The sequence below is a fragment of the Gavialis gangeticus genome, unplaced genomic scaffold (assembly GCF_001723915.1).
Source record: "Gavialis gangeticus isolate Ggan-Ray unplaced genomic scaffold, GavGan_comp1, whole genome shotgun sequence".
NCBI lineage: Eukaryota > Metazoa > Chordata > Crocodylia > Gavialidae > Gavialis > Gavialis gangeticus.
In genome coordinates, this window is record NW_017729004.1 from 33,743,461 (window position 1) to 33,762,277 (window position 18,817).

Here is an 18,817-nt window from a genome sequence, read left to right on the forward strand (position 1 = left end):
TAATGATGTCCTGGAATTTGCTTGAGAAGCATCTGTAGATGCAAGTCAGCATTTTGCTCGCTTTACTAGCAGCAGTATTACATTGAAGGCTCATGTTCATCTTGTGGTCAATCATGACCCCCCAGTCCCTTTTGTCCGAAGTGCTAGCCAGAGTAGCACTGCCAAGCCTATAACGATGCTGCAGGTTTTTCTTCCCAAGGTGGAGAACCTTGCATTTTTTGGTGTTAAACACCATCAGGTTCTCGTCCGCCCATTTCCCGAGCCTCTCAAGGTCAGCTTGGATCACCCTTCTGTCCCCCGGTGTGGATGCTTTACCCCAGAGTTTGATGTCGTCAGCAAACTTGGACAGTTTGCTTCTGATACCAACATCCACATCATTAATGAATAATGGGGCAGGGGGCTGGACTGGATGATCTACTGAGGTCCCTTCCAGCCTCATCACTCTGATTATTCCCCCCCCCGCCCCCCAGTAGCCCAGCAGGGAATGTTTATCACCCCTAACTCAGTGTTTATCAACCTATTAAGAAAACAAAGCCTCTCCAAGCTCATCTTAAACAGCTTTTCTAAGGAAGATATTAAGCTAACTGTTGATTAGCTCCGAAAAGCCTGTCTGCCTTTGTTGTCTCCCACAGCACAGACCGAAGCCAACATGTGGTCTGCTAGCTAATGGTGAGGTGCCTGTGTAAGGCAGAGGGGCAGGGGAATAATTCCTGCTTAACAGGGAGAAGCCAGGCAGATGCTCTGTGCCTTCAAGTCTCTGCTGCAGCTCCAGCCAGGGAGCACAGGGGAGGAGCCAGTCCTGCTGTGGAGCAGAGAGCCCTGCCCAGCCCAGAGAGCATGCTGGGATGCTGGAGGTGTCTGGTTTATCTTAAACCAGCAAGGGGTCTGGGCCAGACATTGCATAAATCTGTTTGACCCAAATCAGTTAAGTCTGATACTACATTCAACAAGGTTTATCTCGAAATGGTTTCAGCCACTTTCAAGCTGGTTTATGTGCACTTAACATCTGTTCTGTTACAGGTTTAAACCAGTTTCTGATCACTTAAACCAGTTTATGTGTAATGTCTGTCCCTAACAGACATAGAAGCAGAAGTAGACAGAACAGTTACTTTAAACTAATGATGCTCAACCTTTCTGGTATACAGGCCAGATGAGCGGGGTGCAGTCGGTTTGTGGAACAGATCCGGAGCTGCAAAGAGTTCCTGAGTAGTGGTTTGGGGGTCAGGTGCCAAGTGCACCCTTGTGCACCAGGTCCTGGGCTGTGTACCAGATCAGACCCCATTTGCTGAGCCCAGCTGCAGACCAGCCCCATAAACTGGCCCAATCCTCCAACAGGGCCAGGAAAGTCAGCCCATGCGGATCTCCATGGGTCCAAACAATTATAAGGAAGTGAACAGTGGTAGTGTTGCTCAAGACTGCCACTGTTCCCCCACTGCCAAATATCCAGACCTTGGGGAGCTTCTATGGGCCAAATGGCTTGGCTTTGCGGGCTGTACTTTTAACCATCACTGATTCAGCTTGATTCTGTATCCTTTTTGGTCATTTGGTCTAGGTTTGATTTATTGTTTCTTTACAAATAAAGGGTGTATGCTAAGGAAAAGAAAGACAACCATATTTTACAAGTTAATACCACAGTCCTTCCAGAAGCCCTATTCTATCTTGGACTTAGCTTAGACTGAGCTTAATGACTCTATGATTATTAAAATAGGCCAATTCACAGAAAACCCCACTGAATTTAGTACAGTTCCACACATATAGGGTGGCATCTCTCATAAAGGTATCTGTGATATCAGGAACTGAAATGGTATCACAATACATACATTTTCACTTTAAAAAGTTGTAAATTTCAGTTAACTGCCTGCTAATTCTAATGACTTATTTTCTGAGGGTTTATTTTTAGTGGATAATGAAGACATTAACTGGAATCCTCAATAATTAGAATTCAAGTGGCATTTATGTAAGAAAATGAAAAAAATACTGTTTTGTCACATGGAAACAGACATGTATGTTCACATGCAAAGTATGTACAATATGAAATTTATAAAAGAAAAGTCTTGAATACTAATATTTTTTCATTATACTTTTTAAATTTGAACTATAGTGAACTAACAGCTCTTATTTTGAAAATGTTTTCAACATAAGGAAGGTAATGTCTTATATTTCAGAGCACTTTGAATAATAAAATGCTATAAAAATGCTAAGTACAACTTCCATTGACTCCAGCTGCAGTTCTGCTCAGCATGTTTGCAAATCAGTCTCTAGGTGTCTCAAGTCTGGAAGCCAGACAATAAGAAAAAACAGGGACTGCCAATGCAAAGTTTAAGTGACTTCCGAGTACAGTATCACATAGGAACTCTTTGGAGGAGATTGAACAGCATCCAATTCCTTAGCATTGCATTCAACTGCCTTGATGATAAGAGCATTCTCTCCCCCCTGCAATCACCTATCTCAATAACCAAGCAGTTTCCAACTTCTATAACAAGTGAAGCAAGGGTCCTGCAGAGAGGAACTTATTTCCCCACTCATCTCCGATTCATTCCCAGTGCACTATCCATTCCAGGGAAAACACGGTATATGATGATGTAATTAAAAATGATGCCACCATGCATTTCTGCAAGGAGAACAAGTTCAATGACACAGGAACCCTAAACTGCAAAATTTTCTAACCTTTGACAGTTTGACTTTGAAATCTTCACACTGCTTTTCTAAAATGTACTGAATTACATTTAAACAGCTATATTAAAACAAATTTAAAATAAATTTCATTATGTTAATCTTGTTTCCCCCCCTTAAGGTTCATATACAAAGCTCTCCCAGTTCTCCTCATTGCTCATGCTCCCTATTCCTGATTCTGATCCCAGCCTCCCACCTCTTCCCCCTCCATGCTCCTACCTTATCCTGTCCCCAACTCTGCTTCTCACCTGTCTGTATTCAAGGAAGGATGTTTTTTCCCTTCCTCCTCATACTATCAAGGCACAAGTAGGAGGATAATTGACAGCAGAAGGACAAACTTTGTGCAGTCAATAGCAGGCTCCAGCCATCAAAAACCAGGAAAAGCAACTGAAAATAAAACCTTATTTAGGCTTTTAGTTCTGTGAATGTTGCTGCTACCTTATAAGAAATGTGATTGTAAAAAAATGGAATTTTTTAGATGCTTACAGTGCAGCCACATTTTAGTGGATTTTTACAGGCATATTAGAAGGCTGAGTAAATACCACCCAACAAATTTCAATGCTTTGTTTCAAGCACTAGATCTTTTCAATTCCTATATAAATAGTTATACTTAATAGTTTTTAACATTGACAGTATTTGTTTTCCACAGTTTCCTTCTCTGAAATGGTTGAGCTAATTTCAAAACAGTCAACCTGAGTCAGGGATAATTTCAGCCCCTATATGGTTAATGTTGGAAAAGTTTCAAATAGAATCACTTAATCGTAGAAAATTAGGGTTGAAAGAGACCTCAGGGGGTCATGTAGTCCAACCCCCTGCTCAAAACAGGACCATCCCCAACTAGATCATCCCAGCCAAAGCTCTGTCTACCTGGGTCTTAAAAATCTCCACAAATGGAGATTCACCACCTCTCTGGGTAACCTGTTCCTGTGCTTTACTACCCTCCTAGTGAGAAAGTTCTTCCTAATATCTAACCTAAACTTCCCTTGCTGCAACTTGAAACCATTGTTCCTTGTTCTGTCATCTACCACCACTGAGAACAGCCTAGCTCCATCCTCTTCACGTAGATGAAGGCTGTTATTAAATACCCCCTCAGTCTTCTCTTCTCCAGACTAAATGAGCCTAGTTTCCTTTGCCTCCCCTCATAAATCATATTCTTCAGCCCCCCAACCATTTTCATTGCTCTCTGCTGGATTCTCTCTAATTTGTCCACATCCTTTCTGCAGTGGGGGGTCCAGAACCAGACACAGTACTCCAGACATGGCTTCACCAGTGTCGAATAGAGGGGAACAATCACTTCCCTCAATCTGCTGGCAATGCTCCTACCAATGCAGCCTTAGGGGATGGGACAGGGGACGTTACTAGTTCTACCAGTCCCTCCAATAAAAAGAGACTCTGTGTAGAGCAGGGGTTCTTAACCTTTTTTGTGCCATGGACCCCTTCGGCAGTTTGGTGAAGCCTATGGACCCCTTCTCAGAATAATGAGCGTCTGTAGACAGGAAGACTGCAATCACGTGCTATCTAGCGGCAGGTCTAATAACTACCGTAATTTCAAAGTACTGATGAGCGTAAACGATATTTCGAGATATCTGCAACAACTGTGATGTGATATGAAAATATCTGTGATTTCTATTGGTGACAAAGTCACAGGTACTGCTAATACTACTGTGGTTTGTTGCCTACATTCATAATTGAAGGAAATGCTAAATTTCAGTTAGAGTTTAGTGAAAATAAAGATGTATTTTTTTTCCCATCCAAGTTCACGGACCCCCTGAAATCTATCCATAGACCTCTTGGGGGTCCGTGGACCCCAGGTTAAGAACCCCTGGTGTAGAGGAAAGTGGCCCCAACTATTTGCCTTCTCATCCCTACAGCACTCAAGACTGGGGAGTCTGCTAACAGAGTTGCAGCACTACAGTAGAATTTTAGCTGGGAAGTTAAACTCCTAGCCTTTTGAGTCTACATGTTCACCTCTGTTTCTATGACTAAGCTTCAGAGCTTCTGACACGGAACAGGTTCCTATCCCAGTGTCTGCCTAGGAAAGAAGTGAGAACATTTTGAGGACTGCTCTCCAAGGAAAACAAGGAAGTGGGACTTCCATAGAAGGGACACTTCCACAGTTATGACACTGTCTCAACTTATCTCACCGCTATTAGGAGACTATTAGAATCAGGAATCTATACAGCATTTCTGTCTGACAGAGACAGAATGTGGCAGAGAAAGGGGGGTCACCAACAGAAGTATCAAAACCTAAAAAACGGCTGTGGAATAATGCCAAATGCAACAAGATCCAACAGATGACATTTCAGACTAGAGTCTCTGTTCAGAGAAACAAGCAAGTATTCCAAAAAAGAAAAAAGGGTTTTTTTTGCACAAGTCCGTCACAATCTTTGTAGCAATTGCTGAAATACCCAGTTAACTATAAAAGCGTCCCGATTTCTCTAAAGTAGCCTCATTTTTATAACCAGAAAGAAGAATGATGTTTTTTTAATGCGATCAACATGTTTTACAATAAATATTATTGAACTGTTGAATTACAGTACCTGTAAGCATGGGAGACATTTCACAGACAACACAGGTCCCTATTCAGGAACAGCACCTAATCCTGCAACGTATGTACAGATACTTAACTCTATTAATAATAATTCAGTGGACTTACCTATGATTAGTAAATTAAGCACGTGACAAATTTTTGCAGGATTGTGGTAGAGGTATAACAATACAGCTTGTTTGCTTAAGGAGCTGTGATGCATGGGGACAAACAGCTACTTCTGGCTGCTACTGTGTTGCCAGCGCAATAGTGCAGCCCTGGTGGCAGCAGTGTCTTTCTAAACACTCCCTCCCTAAGTCAGCACCCTGGGCAGATGCTCTGCTCACCCTGCCTGAGTTATGGTACCAGATTGTAGTCTTAGACTTGAACAAATATAAACTACTACATACACTCACTAGGAAGGGAAAAAGCAAAGAAGGACATGAGATTACAGAGTGGTGAATATAGCCATATGCATATGACTTGAAAATATAACATTTGACACCATTAAATTAATAAATCATTTTAATTCTACTTTCAAATACTGTGTTAGAAAAGAAAGTGACCAGTTTCAACTTGGTGTCAGCTTGTAAATGAAATCTGGAATATGAAATGTTTATACAAGATAAATCCATTATTTAATGGTATTATTATATAGCTTTCAAAATAAAGCTAAAATATGTATATTCAGAATCATGTCTTCTGAATTTTACATGCAATTCTTTTCTCTTACTTTCTTGTTATATGGTATACTTTCCTTTATACAATAAATGAACATTTTCATTAAATCTTTTGTTGCTGTTAGAGCAAATGCCTACTAAATGGATTGCTACAAATAAATTGCTTATTGCAGATCTGCACTTCTCTTGTTGGATCTATATGCAGTTTTAAATGCAGAAAACATGCATCACAGTGCATAATTCTAATCAAAGTAGTAATGTTCAAATGAAATATTGATTAAGGTGCTGAAACAGTAAAATGTACTGTATGGCTGGTTGAATTCAGCAAGGATGCACAGAAAATCAGTTTAGTTACATTTAAAAATTATGTTTAAAAAGGAAAAAATCTTTAACTGTGTATCTTCAAGCCAGCAAAATCAGGAACTTCAAAGTAAAGGCTAACTCTGTAGTGAAAGACTGTAAGAAGATCGTAGGAATAGCTGTCTATAACAGTGGCTGGCAAAGGCATAACTATAAATGTTGGGGTCCAGGACAAAACATTGGGTAGTAGTGGGGCAGTGGCAATGAGCCCTCCTTTCTCTCACTTGGAGCAGCCCTGAGCCATGGGAGCACAGCTGGAGAAGCCTCATGCTGCCTGACTGTAGGAATTGGGTGTTGGGACACAAGAATAACAATTCTGAACCACCAGCCCTAGAAGCTGAGCTGGAGCAGCCTCATGTCGCCCAGGCATAGGGGAGTCTTAACTGTCCTGAGCTAAGACCCTCAAAGACTCTTGCCCTATCCCTCTACAGCCAGCCCTGTGGCTGGGCAGCATGGGGCTTCTCCAGGTTGGTTTCTAGGGCTGGCCAGCACAAGGCTGCTCCTGTTGTGTCCTGGCACACAGCTCCCACAGCCAGGTGGCACAGGACTTCTCCAGCTTAGAGGGGACAGGGTTGTTTCAGATGTGGCAAAGACCCTGGGGGAGGGGGCATTATTCTGGCACCCCCTTCTCAGCTGGCACCTTGGACTAGTGCACCCTCTTAGCTATGCTCGTGATTGTCAACCTTTTTAGACTCATGGCACAGAAGGCAGGTGTAGCTTTCATTAATTTTTTTCAATACAGAAAAAATAATAGATCAATGCTTCCAGCACAAACAAGTCAGGCCACAGCAATTCATAAACCTTTTGACACTATTGATTCATATTTGAAATCTCTTGGTTTATCTTGTAAATCATATGTAGTGTTTGCACACCTAACAATGCTAATATTGTCTGGCACCCTTAAAAGGATTTCATGGAAACCCAGAGTGGCATGGTACCCTGTCTGAGAATCAGTGGTTGACTCTATGGCTAGGGACAGAAGTTACACATAAACCAGTCATCAGAAACTGATTTAAACTTGTAACAGACCAGAAGCACAGTGCACATAAACCAGTTTCCAAATGGCTGAAACTGGTTTAAGAAACTTGGTTGAATGTAGTATCAGACTTAACTGATTTGGGTCAAACCGATTTATGAAACTTCTGTCCCAGACCCCTTCCTTGTTTAAGTTAAATCAGAGTCCCCCAGCATCCCAGCATGCTTTCCAGCCCGGGGCTGTGCTGTGCTGTGCTGTCTGCTCCCAGACAAGGGTTGGGGGAACGGGGGCAGAAGCAAGAACTAGCCTCTCAGGAAAACCCTGACTGGGGTCTGGGAGGGGGATTAAACTCCTCTTTCCTGGGTTAAACCCCACTTCCCCTGAGTACAGAGCTTTCCTGCCCTGCTAAATTTATTGAAAGTTACTGCTGGCTGCAACTGCAGACTACAAATTGCAGAGGCACCTGGAAGCAGGAAGAGGAAGTGATGAGCAACCCTTCAGGGTCCTGCTTCTGTGATTGTGGACTGCAAATCCCAAAGACCTCAGGGGCAGCAGAATGAGGAAGTATACACACAGTCCATACTGGCTACGTGCCAGAAAGCTGTGCTCCAGTGTATCCCTGGCTTCTGGCCTGAGCCACTGCAGGCATGTGGCTGCATTTCCTGAATCAAAAGCAAATGTGTGTCTATTTGTTTCTCAGCTTCATCTCTGCAGCTTAGACTAACCTGCAAAGACTAAATTGATTCAGCCTTGGGCTTTCTGACTGTCTATACTTAGTCTATATGTAATGATGGGAGATATCCCAGAACACTAGTAATGGTGATAGAAACACAAGACTAGAAACTGCCTGCATAACATGTTAGCCATAGGATCATCCAGATGTATTCTTTGAAGAACTGTACCACAGGAAAACACTAGCAGCAGGTCTACATTAGTGGTTAGAAACCAACAATTTGCAGGTCAGATCTGGCCCATGAAGACATGTAGCTTTAGTAGCAAAGGGCCTCAGCAGCAGGGAGTTTTGCTTGCACCAGCTTTGCTTGCTTGCTGAATCTATTCAATCTTTGAGAACAGACTTCCCAGCACTTTTAAAACAGTCCCAGCACTTTTAAAAATTACATTCATTTTAGCCACACAACATTTGATGTCTTGATACTGAAAAGAGAGGGGATAGTGTTAATTAAATGTACTATTTAAATTTTAACGTAAATTTACTATGAGACAAGATGGAACAGAACAGGTATGAGCTACTGTAATCTTTTTTTCTACAGTTCTATATATAGTTCTAGTTCCTATATTTCATAAGTTCAAAAGAAATAATATCTACTTCTGAAAACTGCTTAAAGCTCTAATAGACCATTTTGTAAATCCATATGAAGACACTGCTAAGAAAAGAAAGTCTCAGTTCCACAGATTGTAATAACCTTTGTCATACATCAAGTACATTCTTCATGATTGACAGATTACTGCCTTGCTGGTCTATAATTACTGTTTAGGAGCCATTGCTGTCTATTGAGTTGATTCAGCAATAAGTCAACCCAGACAATATTTATCAAAAAACTATACAGGCAAAATAGCTATATTTCGGGCCTCAATATTTCTTATTTTGTGGTGGATTATTAGGTATCACAATTAAATGGCGTGTTATTTCCACCCATTCTTGCCTCCACCAATAACAAGTAAAGAAAGAATCGAAGGGCCAAAGACCTATTTGAGTCATCACATACCATTTTAGAAACCCAGATCTTTTGCATACACAAATATGTACAGTGCTGTAGCCTAACCCTCTAGCAGAAAGGCCAAAAAATGTAGTTGTAAAATGCTACTGTTTACAGAATACTGCAAAAGATAATGTGGACTTCTCCTCATCTCCTGGAAAACATAACTCAGCTCCAAACTATTAGACTGCTACACCTTTTATCACAAATAAGACAGAGGCATGGTTTTTCTTGAGTCATCCAAGGGGGAAAAAAACAATGTTGAGAATATAGCAGCAATTAGGGTTAAAAACATTATAAGGATATTGTAATTATCCCAAATGTGACTACAGATTGTTATTAGTAAAGATATTTGCTACTTCCTATTTTTCCAAACTTGTGTCCAACAATAAAATACTCAGTTCAAACTTGTTTATGATGTCACAACTGGAGCTTTCAAAAATTCTCTCTTCAAAGCTGCTATATGGATTAATAACCAAGAAACTAACTGGATACTTAGTGTTTAATTCATGTCAAATTTCTGTTTTATGAAGCTCAGACTATTGGGCAGGTTGGTCAGGTGTAGGGAATCCTGGAAAAATGTTGTCCAGGGCTATTTTTTCAACAAGTGGAAATCCCTCCCAACTATTCCCCTTTTGCACAGAACGGGAAAAGTTGTTGTTTTAAATGATTTTGAAAATTTTTGGTTACCTAGTAGATGCAGAGGGAACATTTCTTCATTTGGACTAGTTCATTCAAAATGGAGAAGCTGACTGGAAGATGTGAAATCAGGAAGTTCTCATTCTGATGAATAAAACCAGATAGGAGAGGACAAGAACTACTAACTCTAAGGTAGAAAGCAGATTTCAGATTTCTTCCAGGACAAAGCCTTTTATTCTGGAATCCTACAGATGTATAAAAAATGTCCCACTTTAAGTACCTGTGCAGTACTGAGATAACAATTTCCCTTAAGACAATAGGGGCCTAATTCAAGTCAAGTGTCATTCAAGCTGCTCCAATGACTGCCCTGCACATATTTGGATGCAAATTAAAGCCTGAAACAAAAGCCTAGGATTAACTTGATGTCTCTTCTTATCCCAAAAGGCTGCAAGACACAGGACTACATTTTCAAAGGTATTCTAGTGGCTAAAGATGCATATATATGCATAGGTATGCCTCAATGAGATTTGCAGAAGTCCCCAAATCATGTCAGACATCTAACTCCCAATCTAAATTCCACCAGATTTCAATAAAAATTACATTCTTAACCTTCTTGGCTAAGTACAGACAACCAAAAAGGCCTGAGGCTTAATCAATTCAATCTTCACAGGTTAGTCTAAACTGTGCAGATTGAACTGATATGCAAGTGAACAGACATTCACTTTTGATTCTGGAAATGCAGCCACATACCTGCAGTGGCTCAGGCCAAAAGCTCAGGGGTGATAGAGCATGCACACCTCCCTGTTTGGGTAGAGCGGACAGCTTGGACCAAAGCTGGCTTTCCTACCCTGCAACAGGTTGCGGGGAGGGTTCCACAGGGGTGATGCAAAGCATCCTGAGGTGCTGGGGGGACTGAGAGTTGATTTGAATCTGGAGGGATCTGGGATAGAAGTTCAATAATTGATTTAACCTAAATCAGTTAAGTCTGATACTATGTCCATCCAGATTTATCTTAAACTGGTTTCAACTATTTTGAAAGTGTTTTATGTGCGCTGAACTGGTGTTACAGATTTGAACCAGTTTCTGATCACTTACATCAGTTTGTGTGTAGTTTCTGTCCCTAGGCCTTTGGTATTTTTGAAAATCCCAATAGGCATGTACCTGCATCTTTAAGGACTTAAACACCTTTGAAAAACTGTTCGTTAGTCCTTGAGACAATCTGCAAAATCATGAAGTATAGTGAATAATTCCTTTCTTTAATTAATCAATTTTAAATAAAAAACTTGTTTTAATAAACTTACATCCCAACGTTTGGCCCAGTAGACTAGTACACATGTCTGGGGAACAGACAACCTAGATTTCTAGGTCCCCTTTCCTGGGCATTTGTGGGAAGAACTGTGGGACTAGAAGGAAGAAAGCAAGCCTATGGGAGGAAGGAAGGGCCTTGGCACAAGCTTTACCACTGATGTTTTCACATTTTATCCAACAACTCTTAGTTGGTTTTAAATGTTGTTTTTGTACACTTAAATTAAATGAATCCCAATGTTCATCCAAATTCAGCTTGACAACTTCTGAGTAAAAGATGACCATCTAGCAAATTATGTAACATATTAAAATGAAAAAAATATAAGACTATTAACAGTGCATATTAAATTATATTTGCTTAAACAAAATATACAAATATAGGATGTTATCTTGACTAGTTAAAAGTAGGAAAACTTTTAGAATAAATGCTATATTTGATTGCAAATGAACACTGTTCCAAGCAATATGACTGAATTTGTATTTATTTATTTATTTTTATAATAATAACTAAAAGATAAAAAGACAATAGAACATTACAGTTATTTAAATCAAGGTTTTCCGCTTGCTGATTTAAATCATGATTAAAATTGATGATTAAAATAATCACTTTGATTTAAATCCATGCACTGTGCCAGTCTCATCCATTTTATTACTAAAGACCTGTACCCTTAGCGTGGAAGATTTCTATAATATTTTGGGAAGCTGAAAAGACGACCTGACAACCTTAGCATAAATATCTCCCTAGATATGCCAGTGGACATAGCTCTAGCAGGAAAATCTGAGATGATATAAACTAGTGTCAGAGCATGTTGGGCTAGTGTTCTACCTGCAGACTATCAAGCTCTTTACTGCTTCCCTTTGTTTATCTAACACTGAGTTCGATGTAAAGTTTATGGAGTCTCATAATGCACAGGTTTACCTGGAAATGAAAATTTGGTAATTTGCCACTCAGAAACCTACAGGCAGAACAGACTTTTCTTCCAGCTGCTTCCAGTATACAACCAAGCGATCAGACAGGGACACCCTGATACTTTTGCCTCATTCCTGGCCTTCAGAAGCCAGCACATTATATATACATATACATACACACACACACACACACACACACACACACACACACTCTTCTATATATACACATATACTGTGCATGTACTATGTGTGTGTGTGCATGCATGCATAGAAAAACAAAACAAATGAAAAAGAGAAAGAATTCATATAATTATCACTTTGATAACCATGGCAAAGACAAGAGAAGAGCACAAATATATTTCCAGTGAAATGAGTACTGGGCGAATAAAGAATGCACCTCTACCCTATCTGTTCTTCCATGATGTCACATACAGAATCAGAGGCATGCAGTGAAGAAACTGTCTGTAAGTAAAACGGTGCTAATGCAACTCCTGAAACTGCCTCTGTTCATCAGGAAAAGACATAGATGAAGTTCCAATTTGATTCTTATAGGACGTATCATTAATACATTCCTAGCCGGGAGACTATTTCCTTTCTTCTGAAGGGCTAGGGACAGACATTATACATAAACTGATTTAAGTGATCAGAAACTGTTTTAAACCTGTAACAGAACAGATGTTCAGTGCACATAAACCAGTTTGAAAATGACTGAAACTGCTTTGAGATAAACCCGGTTGAATGTAGTATTAGACTCAACTGATTTGGATCAAACCAGTTTATGTCCCACACCCCCAGCTGGTTTAAGTTAAACCAGACTCCCCCAGCATCCTGGCATGCTCTCTGGGCTGGGCGGGGCTCCCTGCTCCCTGGCTGGAGCTCAGCAGAGACTGCAGGCATTTGCCTGGCTTCCCCATGTTCCTCCCCTCCTCTCCCTACTCCCTGCTAAGCAGGGATTTCCTGTCCCCTCTGCCTTACACGGACACTTCTCAGCATTAGCTAGCAGGCCACCTGCTGGCTATGGTCCACATTGTGGCAGACGGGACAAAGGCAGAATCAACAGGTAGCTGGTAATGTCCCTCTATTATTTTCTTAAAGGGATGATAAATACAAGGGCTGAGCAAAGTGGGTCGTATTCGATTTGGATTCAGATTTGGCCCAATTCAGTGGACAGTGATTTGATTAGTTGATTTGAATCACTGTCCTGATTCAATTTGCCTGTATCCAGATTTGAAGATTCGATTCTGATTTGGAGAATCAGCAATTCAGCCACAGGCACAGCTTAATTTTTTTTCTACATACCTCAAGGTACCAGGCACGGCTCAGGAATGCTGAGATGGTGGGTCAGATGGAGCGTCCCACAGGAGCATGGGGGGCCCCCCACATGCTTGGCAGTGGACCCCCCCACATCTTCTGGCTCAGTGATCAGTCATGGGGGGACCTTGGGTGTTCCCCCAGACCCAGGAGGCACCAGTCGCCAAGCTGGGGGGCAGGCAGGAGTATCCCCTGCGCACTCTATGCCAGTGCTTCTGGTCCACTTCCAGGTCCACCAGCAAGTGCCCTGGGGACCTCCCCTGCACTGCTGTGGGACGCTCCATCTGCCCAACCATCTCAGTGTTCACGAGCCGCCTGGTACCTTGAGGTATGTCGAAAAAACATATAAAGCTGTGTCTATGTCCAAATCGTTGAATCTATCTGAATCGATTCGGAGGCTTCCAATTCGATTCAGAGAGATTAACGGGTCTCCTGATTCAATTCAGATTCAGAGATCTGGCCACCGAATCAGGCTGAATCTCCTCCAAATTGAATCAGCAACTGAGGCTTCATACAGCCCTAATAAATACTGAGTTAGGAGTGATGCACACTGTGTTATCAATTTCCTGCTGGGCTGATCAGAAGGGGTGGGGGCCCTCCCTAATCAGAGCATCCTGCTGGGGCCTGGCCACGCCTCCCTCAGCTCAGTACTATGGAGGATAAGGGAAGGCTGCTCTAGCGCCCCCCCGCCCCACTTCTAGCTTCAGCCACTGCAGGCATGTGCCTGCATTTCTGGGATGTCTGTGCAGTTGCAAACTAATTCAGCCTAGCCAGGTTAGACTAACCTACAAAGATTGAATCAATTCAGGCTCAGGCTTCTGGAATATCTGTCCCTCGCCAAGAAGTTCCCTTCCAATCATCACAGACTTCTCAAGCAAGTGATGATACCAGTGCTTGGAACTATTAATCCCTAACTCCCTCCCCTCTCCCATCAGCACAGGATCCCAGCTGGGGTCTGCCAGGTAGGGGTGTAGCAGCCCATGTCAGGCATTTCACCCCTCTTGCTGTTCGAGCAGCAGGGTGTGGGGCCAGCCCCAATGGTAGCCGGAAGCAAAAAGAGGGAGTGGGGGTATAATCCCCCCCACACCCAGTACAGGACCCCAGCCAATTGGCTTGCCTGGAACTGGCCACGTCCCCCACCCCAACTTAGCTTCTCTCCAGCCTTCTGGCCACTGCTGAAGGGAAGGGAGAGCATGCCCTAGCACCACCCAGCTTCTAGTCTGGGCCACTGCAGGCATGTGGCTGCATTTCTGGAATCAAAAGTGAATGTCTATTAACTTGCTTTTTGGTTCAATCTATGCAGGGCAGACTCAGATTCAATTGATTCAGGCTCGGGCTTTCTGAATGTCTGAACTTAGCCTTAGTGATACTAATGTGCAGTAGACTAATTCTACTGTGCAAAAACATGGCTTTTGCCATGATGTGCAAATGCGCAGTTGAATTAGTCTAATGTGCATTTAGCATCTTGTGTAAACATGCCCTCTGTCAAGTTATCCTTCTTCTCTGGAACATATCTTCCAATATTCTGAGCCTCTGATCAAATTTACTTTCCCCTTACAATACATCACAAAATGATTTTCTTTATTTTTCCTATCAGATGTGTAATTTTCTCTCAAAATGATACTAACATGTAAGAATAAGACATAGAAATAGTTCCATTGCTTATGGAATTTTAAATCTGAATTTGCAAAACACTTATGAATATACTGAAGGGAATTATCCTGCATTGGCATTGATGATCCATTATTATTCTTTTCCAAGGTCCAAAAGGGTTAGTCGTTCCTCACGAGTAGGAGTGTCTACAAGTGTGTTTTAATGCGCATTAGCCTACTTTAATGTGCATTAAAGTGTCACTGAAAAAACTGTGGGTGCCTATACACATGCAGCAAGGCTGCTCTGATGCTCTGTAATTACAGCACATCAGAAAAGACTTGATAAATCGAGTCTACTGCAGCGTGGTAACTACCACGCTCCAGCAGACACCAGTGTCATGTGCATCAGCGTCCCTGTACTGAAAAATCTGACAAACTTAATTAAAGTGCCTCAACACCATTTTTCAGCATGGGAATGCTGATAAACATGACACTCTGGGCACTTTAATACGAGCGGCCCTCGGAGCTAATTAATTAAAGTGTGGGCATTTTTACATGTGCATATGTTACATGGATGCAGTTGTATAAGTGGCGAAATGCACATAAGTGCTGAGAAAATGGTGGCGGCGCACTTTTGAACTAAAACAACTTGGAGTTACTTTAGTTCAAAAATGCACCACTGTCATTTTTTGTGCACTTACATGCATTTTGCCACTTATACAACTGCATGTGGTGCAGTGGAGTTTGCCTCAGCTCGCATGCAGAGCAGACTCTACTAATCAGATGTGCTCTGAAGTGGTGGATCTCTGGCACGTCGCTGGAAAAAAAGTATGTGTATAAATGCCCTGTACTCTTTAGTTAATGTGCATTAAGACAGGCTATTGCACATTTTGCTAGTACCTCACAATGGAGGGGATTTTTACATGTGCAAGTGCCGCAGCACCAGGGACTTTGAAAAGCACCTGGTGCTGCGATGCATGCAGCTGTATAAGTGGCAAAATGCATGTCAGCATGAAGAAAATGGTGGCGGTACACTTTTGAACTAAAACACCTCAGGTGCTTTAGTTCAAATACTCACTGACACCATTTTCTCTGCACTGACAAGCGTTTCACCACTTACACAACTGCGTGCAGTGCAGTGTGGTGCTCATCAGCTACCATGCGGTGTAGTCTGCTCCAAAGCAGCGGATCTCTGGTGTGTCTGAGAACTAAAAAGTATGTGTATAATTACCCTGGAGGTACTAGATTTAATGTGCACTAACTACAGCATATTAAATGTATGTGTAGATGCGCCCAGCAAAATCATAATGTAAAACTAGTACTCAAAAAAGTAAAACAATTTCTAATTTGCTGATCCAAGGTCAACTATTTTACTCAGGATGTTTCTTCTTTGAAAAGAAAATTGATTTTTATATCTATACAAATTATATCTGTAATTGCTTCTGGGGGTTACAGTAGACAATAAACTGAATATAAACCAACAGTGTGCCCTTGTGAAGAAGGCTAACCACATACTGGGCTGCTTTAGTAGAAGTGTTGCTACTAGATGCAGGGAAATTATTATTCCCCTCGATTTGGCACTGGTGAGGCCATATCTGAAGTACTGTGTCCAGTTTTGGGCCCCCACTACAGAATAATGTGGACAAATTGGAGAAAGTCCCACAGAGGGCAACGAAAATAGTTAGGGGACTGGGGCACATGGCTTCTGAGGAGGGGCTGAAGGAACTGGGCTTATTCTGGAGAAGAGAAGACTAAGGGGGGATTTAATAGTAGCCCCCAACTACCTGAAGAGTGGTTTCAAAGAGGTTGGAGCTAGACTGTTTCGGTGATGGCAGATAACAGAACAAGCAGCAATGGTCTCAAGCTGCAACAAGGGAAGTTTAGGTTAGATATTAGGAAAAACTCTCTCACTAGGAGGGTAGTAAAGCACTGGAACGGGTTACTCAAGAGGGGTTGTGTAATCTTTATCCTTGGAGGTTTTTAAGTCCTAAACAAAGCCTTGGCCGAAGCTGGGGATAGTCCTGCTTTAAGCAGGGTGTTGGATTAGATGACCCCCTGAGGTCCCTTCCAACCTTAATTTTCCTGGAGATAAATATAGCCTGTGAGAAGAGGACAGTACAGCTTGTGAAACAGTAAATATGCCAGAGACAACTGAGCACTATATTTGTAAGGTTTTCCATGAGAAGCACAAACATCTGAGCAGCACCCATCTGCCTTTTTCTTAGGCCTTTCCTGTTGCTGGAAAACCAGAGACAATTAACTGAGGTGAAAAAAGCAGGTTGAAAAAAAAAAAAAAACCTGCGTAATTCCTTTAAATGACCTGTTATTCTTAAAAATAAATACCCGATAATCCACTCATTTTCTATTTGTGATATAAGCAAGACCTGAGGTTGATTTTGCCTATTTAAAAACATGATTTAATTATTCTTAAGAAAGGCAGCTCTATTTGGTACTTGAAAGTTTTTTGCTAAGAAGTCTCCCTTTAAGCTTTTTTTCAGACAGCCCTTGCACATACCTGAGATGTCCCCAATTTTAAGATGATCGATGAAAGACTGAAGATTAGTAGCTGGTAGTAGATAATACTTGTTTTTCCATTAGAATAATGTGATCAATTATGAGGACTTATTTAATAGCATGCAAATAAAGATAATTATAGAGCTTGTGAGAAATTAACTACACAAAGTCTTCACAACTACAGTATCATACTTTCAAACTGGGTGTAGTGAGGACCTCCATGATGGCCAGCTCATTAATATTATAAGAAATATCCTGTATCTTTTCATAACTGTGGAACAAGTTTAGTATAACTACAATACACCACACTCCAGTGTTGCTTTTAATTTCAATGAATTCCATTCACACACAAAAACACTTTACATTTGAGAGTGTTGATTTTTCTAATTCAAGTTGTCTGGCCTATCAGGAGGGTTAAAGCTAACTTAAGTTAGCACAACTTATCAAGCACGAACACAGCCTCTCTATGCTAATTCCAATTACCCTGTGTAGCCGGGGTATTGTTTCCAGGAATCACTCTTCTTTCAATTAGGCTAAACCCTGAGTGGTCAGTTTGGCTTACACTTAGTTAAAATTGTTATGATATACAAAAAAGGATCTTTGTGTATTACGCGAGAAAGAAAGATGAAGGAGTTATGTTGCATGTGCCATATCCTTGAAAAAAGCAGACTGTAGTCATTGTATTCATCTACTACATCATTTCTCTCTTGGAACTTGCAAAATAGGAGTATTCATGAATTCATATCAATAAAGCCTTCATAACTAGTGAAACTATGCAAGGCGGGGGATATGCATGTGATAAACACCATCTGTTATGAACCTTTGACTAGCTAACCTGCACTCTGCCCACTAATCTCCCCGGGTTAATAACATTGTAAATCCCTGAACAACTTCAAACTGCTGTCATGGGGTTCTGGTTTTTTTTTTCCATTTTAATTAACCTGCCACAAAAATATTTTCTCATCCTCACAAATGTAATTCTTCTTTGCGAAAGAAAGTAACAGTTTACCAAATGCAGGATAGTCCAAAAGGATTCCAGGCCCAAATATAAATTTTAGTTTTAATTTCTGTTTTCCTACACATAAGCCGTAATAGTTGGACTTAGTAACAATTTCACAGGTGGAGAGATACAAGAAAGGGTCTTTATAATATATCTATGTATATTAAACTTTACTAAACTATTTTTCCTGCAAAATGTGTGGTGTATGTAGAATACTTGATTGTGTGATATAAAAAACTTGCTCAATATCTGTTTGTTAACCCACTTAACTTTTTTGTGGCTTTACCCCTTGAACAGTCTGAACATATTATGCTTATAACATATACATTATTGTAACAGGACACCAATCTTGGGCCCTGTTCTGGTCCAGAGAACCTCACTGGACCCAGACCTGCTCGGGGATCTACTGGGAGTTGAAGGACCAGCAGTAGAGCAGGGAGAGTGAAGATGGCAACATCTGGGGCAGACTGAACAGCTACCATGTCCGCAGTATGGAGGAACAGAGTCATAGGACCCTGAAGCCAGCTCTTCTTGGAGGACAGGGATGCGGTCAAAAGATAAGGCTGTGGTGGCTCAAGGGAAGGGGTCCTGGAGAGGGGAACACAAGCAAGTG